This window comes from Pyxicephalus adspersus, chromosome 11, assembly GCF_032062135.1.
Source record: "Pyxicephalus adspersus chromosome 11, UCB_Pads_2.0, whole genome shotgun sequence".
NCBI lineage: Eukaryota > Metazoa > Chordata > Amphibia > Anura > Pyxicephalidae > Pyxicephalus > Pyxicephalus adspersus.
In genome coordinates this window covers 35,674,057-35,690,277 of record NC_092868.1, presented here as the reverse complement: position 1 = coordinate 35,690,277, position 16,221 = coordinate 35,674,057, and the positions used below count along the sequence as shown (strand labels likewise).

The 16,221-nt window shown below is 37.2% G+C and overlaps 1 protein-coding gene and 1 long non-coding RNA gene across 2 annotated transcripts in view; one reads left to right on the top strand and one right to left on the bottom strand.

The window, feature by feature from the left end:
• The window catches only part of PCSK7 (proprotein convertase subtilisin/kexin type 7), a 501,704-nt gene that overhangs the window by 434,245 nt on the left and 51,238 nt on the right, over positions 1–16,221 (top strand). The gene's annotated exons all lie outside the window — the stretch shown is intronic.
• LOC140340331 (uncharacterized) lies at positions 1,585–7,599 on the bottom strand. The gene is made up of 2 exons (XR_011922630.1): positions 7,481–7,599; positions 1,585–5,129 (listed from the first exon to the last, which is right to left on the bottom strand). It is a non-coding gene; the product is annotated as an uncharacterized lncRNA (long non-coding RNA).

The following is a 16,221-nucleotide window of genomic DNA, read 5'->3' as shown; positions in this document are numbered from 1 at the left end:
TTCTATCAGTCCTCCTGATCATAGAATCCCCTATGACAACCAATTGTCTTTTCCTACCTGCATTTCCTTCCCCACCCCTAGTAGATGGGCTGCTCACCCAGCTGTTAGGGGTAGCAGTAACATCTAGAGTTGCCACCACTGGGTCTACCACCTGCACATCTTCACATAATTTTGCAAATATGTTAGGGTGCTCAAACACAGGGTTGGCCTTCCCTTTCTGTGTACCCCTACCATTCCCTCTAACTATAGTAACCCAACTCCCTACATGTTCATCCTGATTAACCTCTCTACCCTCCACATCTAAGCCATTAACTACCTGCTCAGTGAGCAGGAGAGCCCTCTCAAGGTGATCGACTGATTTCAGTGTTGCATTGGGCTTCTCCAGCTCTCCAATGCGAGATACCAGAAGGGCGACTTGCTCACATCTGTCATAGGGGTATTCACTTAGGAGCTATTGCTCCATTTGTGCATACATTTGGCAGACTGTGCCATATGAGATCATATAGGATAATAATCAAATAATCAATTATCAATGCCTTACTGCATTGCCTTCCCTACTCCTACTAGATGGGCTGCTCTCCAGGCTGTTAGTTGTATCAGTAACATCTAGGGCTGCCATCACTGGGATTGCCACCTCTTCACATAACTTTGCAAATTTGTTGTTGTACTCAAACACAGGGCTGTCCTTCCTTTTCTGGGAGCCACAACTACTCCCTCTAACTACAGTAACCCAGCTCCCTACCTGTTTATCCCGATTTATCTCTCCACCCCCCCACATCTATCCTATTAACTACCTTTTCAGTGAGCAGGAGACCCTTCTCAAGGTGATCCAGTGATTTCAGTGTTGTAATGCACTCCTCCAGATCTCAAATCGGAGATTCTAGAAGGCTGACTTGCTCATACCTGTTGCAGTGGTATTCACCTTGGAGCTGTTGATCCATTTCTGCATACATATGGCAGACTCTGCACTGAATAAAACCTTCCACCTTGCTGCCACTCATTTTTCATGTTACAAAATATATTAATTTCAGGGAATTTTAAAATGTTACTTACAGTTCGTAGACTCTTTAAAAATTCGACTCTTTTAGTTTTCATCTCCTTTGTTTTTTAACTTCACTTATTCAGAGCCACTTGTTTCACAAGCCACAAGTAAGCAAATCAGAAAGAAAGAGCAGAACATTTACTAATAATGAAATGTGACAATAAACATTTCAGGGCCTTTGAGGACCCAGTTCTCAGGCAGCAGATGAATGTATACAAAACGTATTAAATCAGGCCAACCTACAACAGCCCCTGAGTACCGAGACACCCACAAACCGAGGAGAACAATTATTCAAATAGAAGTCAAAACCCCTAAAGGATATAGCATAACCACATGTATCTAGATACAAAACACCTACTGCCATGTAAAAAATATACGCTACAGTTTTTGGTCAAAGAACTAGCCAACAGTGAAATTATGAGGAAAAAGTGGATGACAGAATGTCACCCATATGGGATCAGACTGTACTAATCATTTTAGTATATCTAACAAATAACAACTCTTGAAAGATTGAAGTAATAATAAACTGGCAATTCAGGCTGTTTTTTTTTTTGTTTTCTTTTATTGACATGAAATGTACATAACAAACAGAAATAAAGAATCATTACAAACATTGCAATCATACATGTGGCCAGCATCCAGCCAGAACAAGGCAGATTTATACAATAAAGAAAAAACTGCATAGACATCAACATTTCCTGTCACTTTTGTATTTTTCATTTTTTTTGTTCTATCATGTATGTTAAGCGTCCTTACCAAGTTTATTGTGTAATACAATAAACATTAAAATCCTCAAATATCTGTAACAAATTAGTAATAAAAACAGGAACAAAAAATAATTGGAGTAAACCAAACAACTAACCAATCAGGTGGGGCTGTCTTCCTGGAAAACCATTGTATAAAAATAAACATCCCATAACTCATGGATAGTCGGATATGTGGAGTACCTAGAAAGTGTTAATGTCAAAGGAAATATTTACTAATTAGTGTTAAGGGCCAACTCCCCCTGAGATTATCTCACCCGAAAAAATGATAGCACTCGCCAGGTGTTCCATATCAATGAGATGACAGCATTCTCCGCTCATACCAAGTTGTATGTTTAAAGAGGTCAATAACCTCTTGTAGCTGTGTGGATGAAAGTGTGTGTTGTGGATTTTGCATCAAGGTTTCAAGAGGCTGATGGAACCAACCACTGTTTAAGTATACTTTTCTTAGCCGCCAAAAGACATAAGTGTTCAAATTTAGTAAGTACTACTACACGACCAGCCAGCCATTTCAGAGATCTCAAGGGGCATTTCTGTATGGAATAGGGCTAGATGAGGAGATGGGTGTCTAGTATGCCCTGATACTTTTGCCATAAATTTAAATACTGATTCCGAAAAAGCTATAATATAGGGGCAATGCCATAGAGCGTGTTCTAAGGGAGCCAGGGATAATTGGCATTTAGGACATGGAATTAAACGGTTAGATATCCCTTGCTGTGTTGAAGGCATAGTAGGTCCTATGTATGATTTTAAATTGCAATTCCCTCCATTGTTCGCTTATCATATATTTACGTACACTTCTCCAACTGGACTCTAAAAGATCCAAAGTAACTGAGTGGTCACAACTCAAATAAGATGCCCAGTGCTGAACAAAGGACTTGGAACACTCCTTACTGGTTACCTGTTTCATCAGCAGTGGGTAAATATGTGCGATTTAGTGTTTTGATTGCAGTGAACAAGATACCACCCAACTCCATCTTCTCTGTCATGCTGGTGTGGAGTAGTAAAAAGCATTAAGTCTAAGTCAATACAGTGTGATCCCAAGCAGATCACGGCTACATTTTGTGGGCATTTAAACAATATCATCTCAAAGAAAAGGAACAAGTGCCAGTAGAAAAAATGTAATTTGAAATATGGCATTTGGCTCCGGGTTAAAGCCGTATATAGAAATTTTGTTGCAGCTGATTGAAACGGTGAAAAATACTTCTATGAAGGCTGTAGTGAAGATCCAGGGGAGGACCTGTCAGGAGATACAGAGGGTTCTCTTGGTGCTGGAGAGGAGGCTGTAAATAAACTTACAAATGTAGCTGCCTCCTGAGGGTCCTTGAACATATGAATTCCTCGATCTGGTGTGAATATTTTAAGTACCGCCGGATAAAGCAATGCAAATCTAATATCTTGAGCAATCACCTGTTTACAGACAGGTGTGAAAGCCTTGCGTTGCTTCGGGGTTTCCAACGAGTAATCAGAGAAAAGCAAGATTCTGTATGCTTCTATGGTGAAACGATCCCCTAAACACTTTCAAATTGTGAAAATCGAGTAGAGTTAGAGGATAAGAGGAAGTACAGATAATATTTTTTTTAAAGAAATTATGAACATTATGAAATTATGAAAAAGAATGACTTGCTTGCCATTATAGTTAATCATTTACAAAGGCAAACAAACTAAAGGATATTTTTTTTGTATATAGTTTTCCTTTTGTAACTTTCTAATATTTCAACAACAGGTCAACAAAATAAACAAAATAATTTTGATTTTTTACAGGGTAATAATTTTTATAGATGATGTTGTTTAAGTAATTGTACAAGATGTGCCTTATGCTGCGGAAGAGCAGTATGGGAGATGCCAACCACTCTGATCCTCATGGGGTCCCAAATACAATCTTCCTCGAAGCCACTGGGAACAATGCCAGAATTCGGGGGCACCCATGCAGCGTCATAGCCCTGAGCATTTATCAGGCAGGAGACTGATTTGTTGCGCTGTAGCAGTCCCAATCTATGGACCCTTTCCAATCTCATGAGGGATTTGAACCCTGGAGCTTTGGGTAACACAGTTGAGCAAAGTTTATGAAGGTCGGTAGCGTTGTACATTTCAGGAACTCCAATCACTCCTAAATTGTTTCGCCTAGATCTATTCTCTATATCCACCATTTTATCATGCATAAACTGATATTATTATGCATAAACGAAACCAGAAGTAATTCAGGCTGTTTTAAAGGTATTTACTAGGATGTAGGACTAAACCCGGGGTCTCACATACTGCAGCCATGATACAACAGGTCCATGTAAGCACAGCAATCCATGTTCTGGGGTGTGTATACCAGAGGGTTCTGGGCTGGCATACTTTGCTTTTGAGAACATGCTTTTCAATGTAAAAAATAAAAACAAAGAAAACTTTAAAAATCCATGAAATAAAATGACAGCAATTTTTCAGATTCCAAGAGACACTGGATATATTTTTGAATATATCCCCAAATCTAAAGTGTAAGGGATATTATGTGCAACATTTTAGCCAAGCTTTCTGTGTCACTGGCCAGCATTAAACATTTCGAGTAGAGTTAGAGGATAAGAGGAAGTACAGATAATATTTTTTTTAAAGAAATTATGAACATTATGAAATTATGAAAAAGAATGACTTGCTTGCCATTATAGTTAATCATTTACAAAGGCAAACAAACTAAAGGATATTTTTTTTGTATATAGTTTTCCTTTTGTAACTTTCTAATATTTCAACAACAGGTCAACAAAATAAACAAAATAATTTTGATTTTTTACAGGGTAATAATTTTTATTGATGATGTTGTTTAAGTAATTGTACAAGATGTGCCTTATGCTGCGGAAGAGCAGTATGGGAGATGCCAACCACTCTGATCCTCATGGGGTCCCAAATACAATCTTCCTCCAAGCCACTGGGAACAACGCCAGAATTCGGGGGCACCCATGCAGCGTCATAGCCCTGAGCATGCCATGTCTTCATCAGAGGGTGATTTTGTGAATCAATCTTTTTCACTTTACCTACATTAACTCTAAGTTTTAAAACAACCTGAAATCTTTTATCATCCAACGGGTAACGAAGAGCTTTTCTTTTATCTCTAGTAACATAGATTCCTCTTCCCAGCATGCCATCTTTTGATTGACGAAACCCATTTTGGATGATGCTTGCAGCTGCAGAAATCGTAGTACCATGATACATGACGTAGATCCTCCCATGAGCTGGGTGTTCATGTGCTTTAAGGTAAGCATCACAAAAGTTGGGCAAATATATGGGTGCCCATACGTCTGGAGGGCAAATGCTGTAGCATCCAGGGTAACAGGCCATTGTTACTGAAATATAAAATAATAAAAACATTTATTTTTTATTATATTGTGAGCAGGTATGTAGATAAATTATGTGGTATCCTAATATACCAAAACAAAAATTATATATACACACTCATTATAAATAGTGTTATTTTAGAAAATATTTTGTAGAAATCTAAACGTTTTAGGACGGTCCTATAATTTGTTTCATCTGTAAATAGCTGTATGTAAAGTTTGTATTGCCTAGCCAACAAACTGTTAAAACTGTTGAGCGTGCCTCTTTTATGTCACTGGAGAAGAGTATCTCTATGGGATCATCTTATAGTGATCTGATAGGGCACTAGCCACATTATATTGCTTGTGCACTTATATATACTTTATATAGTTTCATACTGCATTTTGGTGCTACCCACTGGGTATGAAAGCCTGAACATATTTAGGTACTAATAAAAAAAAAAAAAAAAAAAAAAAAAAAAATTATAAAAATAAATAAACAAGAATAGTCCCACAATTTTCCTCTACTTTACATTTCTGGGACACATTGGAGCTTCCAAAAATCAGATTATAAAAGTTAATATGAAATACAAACTAATGTATGTGGCATCTTTTCAGCAAGTAAGAAGAAAACATCTAATTTAAGTTTATTTCAGCTATAAACAGACTTCCACATTAGAAAATTGGAGCCTGTGTGATGAGTCTAAATATTAGAATGATGAAATATTTATTCAAATTGCACAAGATAAACTTTTGAGATTCATGGTGAATGAATGCAGCAGAAGGAAGAGAGTCCATGAACTGCAGGCTTCAGGTACAGTTGTCTCTACAGCAAGGAAATTAGGCATCAATATAATAGAAACATCACCAAATCTCACTGCAAATCTGCTGAGACTAGCTGTCAAAGACTACAGAGCCATAGAAATTTCATACTGCAGATATACAGCTATTAGGCTACCCATACAGAAATGCGGAAACTCAGTCATATCTGGAAGCACACTGGAGGCATTGAAGTACACAGGAGGCATTGAACACAAAATGTAGACTTTCAGGGTAGAATTAGTCCCTCTACAGATAAATATTATCTAAAATATAAACGTTATTGACTTTTTAAGTATAGGTCCATTGAAGCATATCCAGGGGTTGTGAGCAACGTTGCAAGGTACTTAACATCTTCCCTGCACTTTGACAGCTGTCATCATAGGTCCAGTCTAGCATAAATGTTGCATTTTTTATTTGCAATTATTTAGAAAATATATTTGATTTAATGTGATATCAAGCAAAATTGATTAAAAACATGTAAAAATGACAGACAGCTTACATGAGTATGAGTTGAACATTTAATTTAAAAAAGTAAACATTGACAGATATTTTTTTAACTTCAGACAGTAGGCCAAAAGCCAGCGAGGAAAGGAGCTAGGCGAAGGGCCAGCATGACTGAGGAGGGAAGGCCAGAAATTTTGTGTAAATAAAAGAAGAGAGGGGGCAAGTGGCATGATGGGGGAAAATGATATGATATGAAGATAAAGAAAACAAAGGGTGGGCAAAGACGAGGGTATAAGGATGGGCGAGTAAAGGAGAAGGTTAGAATTTTAGAAGTGGAGGAATCATGATCCCCGCCCGCCAGGTAAGTTCTTTAAAAGTGTTTGGTGGTGTGAGGTCCTCATGGGACAGGGTGTGGTGGTGTTAGATTAGTAAAATGTTGGTGTGTGGAGAGCCATCTATGGTATGGGGTCTCCAAAAGTTTTAAAGGGGTTAGGAGTTGTTAAGGTTGGTTATGATATTCGTGATTGATATTGTCCCCGAGAAGGTGGAGTGGCGTCTGGGAGCCAGTCTGATATATCAATGAAAGCAGATACAGGTAAACGGTGGTGATAGAGTTAAAGCCTGCGAGAACCTGCCACTTGAGGGGAGAAATTTGGGTCACCTGATTGTTAATATTATAGAGATGGTTGTAATGTAAATAAAAGGTACAGTCTTTATATGGTACAAAGTTGTAAAATAATAAACGGGCATCGTGACCATACCCGCAGGTGTCTGTTGTTAATTTAAAGGAAGTGTTCTGCATACCACAGTCAAGTATTTTGCATACTGTAACAGTCAATTGTCAACTACAATTCCTGTCATTATCAACATCTAGTAATCACAACTATAACTGGCAGGAAGAAAGACTATTAGTAATAATAGTATTACTTTTTTTTACATGCAATTTTTTTTCTCATTCCAATTGTTAAGAGAATCTTTTTAAATGTGTTAAGACATACTTTAAGTATCACAGATATAGCACAGCAGTATTGGTGTGCAAGTAAAGTATTTTCTGAACAAACCGTTTCTCAAAGTACACATAACTAGAAAATACTCTAGGTAGGTTGGTAACTCACCTGTGTGCTGCAGAATCTAGTATGTGAGTATATTCCACATATCGTGCTTTTATATGGGATCTTCTTCTGTCTTTAATATTGGCATGAAACTCTGCCTACAACAATCTTCTGAGTCACACAAACTCAGCCCACAGCTAGTAACCAGATCACTCCTCAAAATCTCACACAATATTGACTCTGGCTAGTTCAAATGAAATGTTAAATTCAAATAAATTCATATGTAAAGAAATTTCACTTTGCTAACAAAAAATGTATATTATATTATTAAAAATTACATATTTCTTCTGCCATTAAGAAAATGTAAGCAACATGGCTGTGGGTCCATGGAATGTCATAGAATGCCCTCATAAAACTAATTTCCTTTTATGTGGTTAGATAAAACATACAATTCATGAACATTGGAAGGAATCCTTTATGTGCATAAATGTGCACACATTCCCACAATTTAGGAAAGTTTTATTAACTGACATTAATTCATCCAAAACAAGTAAAACAAACTATGCCAGTATTTATCACTCAAGCTGGCAGTTCATTTTCCCTGGCACATATACAGAAGATCGAGACATGTCCACCTTATAGCTAAAATGAAAATAAAAATTGTACTGCATATGTGCATGTGTTGAACCCATAAAAATTAGTGAACAAAATCTAAGACTGGGTGCATTTTTTTTTTTTTGAAGAATTGGAAAAGGATGAATTGTAAGCCTAGCAAACATCAAGCAGTTTGGATAGTAGATCATATAGGATGATGAAAGCATAGAGCTGCTCAGCATTTCTTGTATCCAGTTTTAGATAGATAGATGGATAGATATGTATAAAATAAATAAATATATAAGGGTATCGATAGTCTGTGCTACGTAAAAGAGTAAAAAGGGAGGTCAGTTAGTGTTAGGCTGCGTACACACGTACAATAATTGTCGTTGGAAAGGAACGATCCACGAAAGATCATTTATATCGATAGTTGTTAAGAAAAAACGCGCACAACGACTGGTCAACGATGCTGACAAACGAGGAATCTCACTGGAAACGAACGACTGGGCGGATCTGATTGGGCGACAATTGTTCGTAATCTATTGTGTGTACGGTCGTTCAGTGATCGTGGATTGTTCTGTGATACACTTTCTTCTGTACATGTCATTTCTTGCATCGTTCGAACGATCGTATCTAGTGTGTGTACATTATTGGTGGATTATATTAAATTTTTTTTTTTTTACTTTCATTTTCTCATACTATTATTATTATAGATTATTTATAGATTTTTTAGATAGATTTTATATATATATATATATATATATATATATATATATATATTTTTTTTTTTTTTTTTTTTTTTTTTTTTTTTGGGAAACCCATCACTGGACTGGTATGATTTTTAGAGGCTTCATGGAAACCACCCGGGCTATCACTGCTGACAATCTCCTGACACAAATCACAGACTGTACAGAGTCTCCAGTAACTCTGCCCAGAGCAGCTGTTTTGAATTTAGGTGCCATCATTCACTGTCCGGGGTCTAGATTTAAAAAAATGTAGGTGCTTTTGCAATTATATATTTATAAAAAAAGAAAAAAAAACTATTTTTGTTTAAAAAGTTTTTCTATATAATTTTTTTTATTTTGATACAAAAGCTTTTTCTAAAAAAGTAAGTCCATACAAAACATTGATAAATGTCCATATTTCTTTGATGGAGTATTTAAACATAATTTATTTATCATAGCAATACACTGTAGTGGGTATATCAATTTCTTTGTATCGTATTGATTGCTTGATATCAACCATCAAGCACCTCCATCAAAATAAAGAAATATTGGATAAAAGCAGCAGATTATTATTTAAAGCTGTATGACCTTAACGATCAAATCTGATTGGTATGGGTTTCTTTCCAGGAATTCCCCAAATTACTATGGATCGGCGTGCTTTAATTCATATTAAGATTTTGCTGCCATTTTTCAGAGTCATATCTGTCCAGCTTCAATGTCTGAGTACATTGATTGGAAATTGTTATGATTAACAAATGATGTTTAGATACAGTTTACACAATAAAGTTTGGTAGGTGAGATATTATCACATTATTTAAACACCTGGACACAGGTGGGCTGGCTCGCCAAAAGTGTTTGAGGAGAAGTGATATACTCATAACAGAAAGTGAACACACATACATATGGAGACATGGAAGATTTCAGCCCCACAACACAAAGCACACTAGTAAAAAAAAGGCCAGTAACAATACAAAGATGATAAAAACAACTAAAGGCCACTCTTGCTGTTGGTTTACCATCCAATCTCAGATAGCATTGTGTTCTGCTAGCCATCTCACTTAAATGAGCAAAGATTTTCTTTGAGCTCTATAGAGACCTGTGTGCAACTGAGATGTGCTATACGATGGTCCAGAATGTCTCCACCGGTCTGACAGCATTCCCTACAATGCAGGACCTTTAATTCTTTGTTGTATGTAAGAGAAAGCAGAGATCACTCACAACCCCAAGCGTGGATAGAGTAATGTTTTTGCCAGGATAGAAAGAATGAGGTAGGGAATCTTTTTATTAACAATACCCCTTAGGCCAAAAACATTATTTTTATTCTTTGTAGTGTGGGGGTAGTCTTACTGAAAGGGTGTATTTAGTATTTACCAGAAGCAAAACTAAATCCGTGCAACTCGCCTATCCACCTTCCATCGTAAAGTGCCACCATCTTTCTCTTGGAGACTGTCTTCGGTCATCTTGATTGGCCATGCTGGCGTAAAGCAACTCCCACACAGGTGTGAAAGTTCATTCATCCCAAGCATGTGCAAGGGAAGCTGGGAATCCCAGGTGAGCAGAAATCACACAGGTAAGACACGTTACTTCAGAAGGGACATCAGTCTTTTTTAACCAAAAAGGTGCTTGAAAAAAGTAAACCAAAGCAGGTACCATATTTAGGACTGGTGAGCTACAATATATTACATTTTTGTTTTCATATTTAGAATAATAAGGATTATAGTGGGTTAAGGTTTGTGTGACCAAGTGATCATGACAAGATTAAAATGCATCACTGAGGAGGAAAACGTGTGAATAAACACCAAAAGAAAAAATCTTGTAATAAAGGTAAGATACAAGGCCTGATTTAAAAAAGCTCTCCAAGGCTGGAAAATATTTCAAAGAAAGACACTTTCATCAGTGAACCCGGGTCACCCAGCAAACCAAAGACACTTTCTTAATTGTCATTTGCTATTTGTTAGCAATTGTTTTCAATGCTAGACCAGATCCATTCCAGGTTTGCTTGACCACCCAGCTTTCCCTTTTGGAAGTATATCCTCTCCAGTCTTGGTGAGCTTAAATACCGCAGGCCCAGAGAGTCTATATATCATTTCCTAATACAATGCATACTACTGTTTATGAATCCGGTTTCAGGTATTTGATCACAGGTCTTTCACTGAGCATTAATTAATGTATGCTTGGCAATGGATAATAAAAAACTATGACTTGGCCTGACTATAGCTGCTGTCTAATATTTGTTCACAATGGCCAAAAAAGTGTCATTACAGTTGGTTTCTAACAGCTTAGAAACACATGCTGTGTGTTTATTTTAGAGGTTGCCCAGATTCTGATTTCCAGATTTTAGCTTGTATTGTAAACTTTGAAAATGAATTTGTATACATTTACACATGAATGGGGTCTTGTTTAACCTCCTGGGCGTTACACTGATGTCTAGATTTCTGTACCAAAAGCGTTACAGTTTTTCATGAAATATTTTTTTTTTAATTTTAGACCTGTAAGTTACAGAAATATGTCCGAGCAAGGGTCTAGTAGATATCATGAATATAAAAAACAGTTTGAAACACACAATCATGTAAAAAAAAAATGTACTTTTAATAAAATCCTATCCTATTTCTTTTTGCATAGAAATTTTTGTTTATATTGTGGGCTTGTAATTCTTAGGATTAACTCCCGGGTATGATAATTATATTTATTTATTATATTATAATCATAAATTATAATATAATACATAAATATAAATAATATTTAAAACAATAATGAAATAATAGACAGCAATGTAATCTAAAAATAAAATTAAAAATGTACTTTTATTTTTATTTCATGTTGTGTGGTGTTTTTGTACTGTAAAAACCATTTAAAAGCAGATTACATTGTAATCTGCTTTTAAATTTCCCTCCCTGACACACCCCCATACATCACCAATCACATCACCCGGAAGATGACTCATTCTCCGAGTGATGTGAGGGGGGATTTCCCTGCTGTGCTTCACACAGGCATACGCTGGACACTGGAAGCTGCTGCTGCTGGCATCTCCGGAGATGCCATGTATGACAATCGGATTGCAATCTAACATTTGTTTACATTTAACCACCTGGTGAGAAAAGTTCAGGGTTAACGATAATTGCAACTTTTTTTAGCACGGAAAAGTTCGGGCTTAACGGTTGGGAAGTTAAGTTGTTTGTTCAGTAAATGTAAATTTTACAGTGTGGATCTGGTTTGGTTCACTTGAAGCAAACAGTTTTTTACCAACAGTCCAATGAGTCATTTTATTAAAACAATGGCTTTATCTTTTTATTGTATGGGTTGAAGGCTAAAGCTAGGTACACACGTCCAATGGTTCTCACCCGATAATCGGCTCAGGGCCAATATCGGACGAGAATCTGGCGTGTGTACAGCGCCCGTCATCCATCGTCCGAACGACTGCCATGGACGACGAACAAGGGAATCCTAAGGGAAGGGGGAGAAGACGCAGCGGGGTGCCGCTCCATCTTTCTCCCCCTCGCTTCTCCATAGAGCAAAACGGTGCTGTATGTACAGCAATCGTTCATGCATCGTGCAGTGCTTAGTCGTGAAAGATCCTTTCCAACGACTATATTTGCACGTGTATATGCAGCGTAAGGTTTCCATTTGAATATGCTATTGTGTTTTAATTCCCCCCACCTCCTAGATTGTAAGCTTTTCGGGGCAGAGTCCTCTCCTCCACCTGTGTCTCTTTTATTTAACCCCTTTTTATTGTACAGTGCTACGTAATATGTTGGCGCTATATAAATCCTGTTTATTAATATTAATATAATAATTATCGCTGTTTTTTAAAGATAAAATCTTGCCAAGTTTTGTTTCATCTATTCACAAATTTTATGCACTGCTCACTCACCCTATGATATTTTTAGCAACATCAACAAGTAACTGGCACAAGGTAAACCTATCATTGGAAAATTGTGTGAATCATCCTTCATAACTTGACTCATGTTACAATGTTCATTCACTTTCCCTTTTTCTTTGGAACCAGGAACAGGCATTGGGATAAGGAATCCTGACAGGTTGATCAAAGATGCTGCTGAGAACTGGTTTGTGGCCCAACCAAAGGACTTTTATTAGAAAGGTCTAAAAAAGCTTCAACTAAGCTGTAACAAGTGCCTCAGTCCCAGGGGGGAATATGTTGGATACATGTGTTATTTCATAACTTTGGCTCTCTTTTTTCTGGGCAAAGCCAGGAACTTTTCAGCACCCCCTAGTATACAGGCTGATGGAGGAAGTAAGGAGTGCTGAGACTTGCAATGTCCATTTATTGCGAACAAGCATTCCCTTAACTAGTGGTGCCATCTAGTGGTAGCCCTTGAAATCACACCTAAACCAATATATACAGGTTGACAATCGAAAATCCGGATTCTTCAGTTTCCTGGCATGAATTTCAGATCGCATTTACAATACAGGGACTGCAGTACACTGTTTGGCCACTAATGTTTCCCTGGCGCTGTTCTGCAGAAACAGCTGTTAGGTCTTGCTTGCTAAACTTAATGCACAGTGAGACGTCCCAGCTGCCTGCTCTCTGGAACTGCGCCAGATGTCTGCGGTGCTGCAGGAGGAGAATTGGTCTGTGTCTGGAGGTGAGTATAAAAAAAAAAAATCCGGAATTTTCAAAAATCTGGTACTCCTCAGGTCCCAAGGTTGTTGGATTTTTGAATGTCAACCTTTACATCCCAGTAAGTTTACACAGCTTACAGAAACTGGGACTGTTAGCAGCTATGCTATACAAATGTTTATCTTTGGCCTGCTGTATATCTCACATGCAAACATTAGACTTTTACCGACATGAATTGTGTCACATGCTGTTGCTGGTGCATGGACCCGATTGTACATAATAAAACAAAAATCAAGCATGTCCAACTACATGTTACTGGACATGCCTGTTTTTTGTTTTATTCACATTCAAAATTTTTTTCCCCGTTATAATTAGGTCTACTGTTACTTTTAGAAAATACCTCCCACTAGCCTATCCACTGGTTTGCAGGTCCCACATTGCAGCGTCTCACCAACTCACCAAATGCATAGGATTCCCTATTTCAGGAAAATGCTAATGACCATGGTGCTGGATGTTTTTCTCAAATAAATGTTAAAGTAGTGGAGGAGTTTCCCACCTGTTAATATTTTTCACATTGCCACATCTCTATCAAACGCAGAGACAAACAAATGGTGAAGAACACCAATTTTATGGGACTTTAAAGGCCAATAACATGACATAGATATAAAAGACATAATTTATTTATACATCATTCAAATTATACAACAATATAAAATATAGTGAAAACCATAGATATGATACTACCGGTAGGCTCTCCTGTTGTGGTATCCCTTGCGGGAATACAACCAAATGCTTTCGTGTTTCGCAGAAATATCCGCTTCATCAGGAGAAAGGAGATCTATATTTATGAGAACACATACAATCTTTTCTTGTTTTAATAAAAAAATATAATGTAGAAAATAGTATATTTATTATAGGTGAAAGTACCTGGTGTTTACATATATGGCAAACCTCTCCTCACAGGGCAGAGGTAGCAAGAAGATGGTGGTGGAAATAAATTTTTTTAATGTTAAAGTAGACCTATACTTAGATTTTATGTAAGTTGCCATTACTTAAATAATAACAAAATGCTAATTACCTGGATGTAAAGCTGATCTTTTGGCTTTCATCACACACCTGAAACAAGCAAGCAGCTAACTGCAGCACAAGTGGTGTAACAATAGGCTTAACCCTGGACTACATACTCATTCTGGGTCAGATATTTAGAAGGTATTAAAGCCAAAGGATCAGAAGACCAGGCAGGCAAGTGGTTGTCCATCAAGTCAGCAATGGCTATGGCTGCTATATGTTAAAGCTAATCTTTTAAGCTAATTGGTTGCTGAACATTTACAGACCAGCAACAAACCCTTGTAGTTAACATTGTCTATTGTTCGCAAAAACGAAACCTTGCATAGAGGTAGTTTGAACACCAGTTTTTAGGGCGTTCTGCCCACTTTTATTTGCCTCTATCCATCATGCAGTGTTACTGGGTCAGTGGAAAACAAATGAAAATAAACCCTCTGGGTGGGTTTGTGACAATACAATTTTACTTTAAGCTTGTTGGTAGCATAGCCGTACCGACAGTCTTTTCTTGTGTTTCACTCTAACACGCTCCTCAGTGCTTTGGGCCTAGCTGACCTAAAGCTGGAGACCTCCTCGACTCTCTCTTAACACTTCTGAACCTGCTTATTTTGAGCTAGCATTCTTACACAACTTTTCGCTTAGCATGCTGGATCCACCCCAGCCTTCTTATCTATTGAGTTGTTTGAAGATTGTGCTTAGCACACCAAGCCTCTGGCTCTGTAATTATTATGATCATCAAGATCAACCAGGTGCTCCAGAGCCTTTTCTAATTTTGGCCTGGCAGAGGGAAGGAAGGAGTCACTCCAGACGTGGGTCCCCAGTCATTTAACCCCTTTCCTAGGTGAAATAGAGGAAAACATAATGAAAAATATCTATAAACATGGCCTTATATTCCTGACTTCCCTACAAGCTGTAATAATCTACTGCAAAAGCAGATGTCTTCAAACCTACATTGAAAAAAGTGGGATTATTCACAAATTCATAGAAAATAGGTTCAGATCCACTTAATTAGCTACAGTTTACACTATACATGCCACTATGTCCCAAGCCTTCCAATAACAACCATATCCATACTACACCAGGATTTGCAATATCAGCTTTACTGTTAAAGTCCAACTAACTTAAAAACGTTGAACAATGTAATGCTGTATAATAGTGTGCAGTGTGTTCATGGAGAATATTAATTATTACCAGATTATTCAAAACCTCCATGAAGAGATTTTGCTGAGGATACACCTGGTGTAACAATGTATAGTGCAGTATATGCTCTTCAAGTATAAAAGTAGGTTAAATCTCAGGATTATTTGTATTTATATTTATTATTCGATTTATTGTTGTTCGAACCAAATGTGTATTCTAATTTGAGTCTTTGCAACTTTGTTTGTCTTTTTAGTTCATGCAAAGGATCGTATACCTGCTTGCTGAAAGACGCTTTCCTCCCCTGAATGTTTCCCTCCCCCATTTCTTTGTCTCTCCCCTTCTTCTTCGTACCCCTCTCGCTTCCTCATTCTTTCTTGATAATCTTAATATACACAGAATTGTTATGGGTTTTAAATTGTTAAAGCAAGAATGGAACTGTTACACTGATCCCATTGTTACGCAATGTGGTTTACAACTTTGTTATCTAAAAATATTCATTGTGCTATTTTCATATAATAACCCGATTCCTGTAACAATGTAGAAATGCTGGTATTTTACTTATCAACTGATGATGAGAGGCCGAATCACCCACTGTCATTTTTTAATCTTTTGCTAAACATATTGCAGCAAGAGGATACTGATGTCATTTTAATTACTTATCAAGAAAGGGATTGTATATCATTTTTTTCCTGTTGACTGCATCC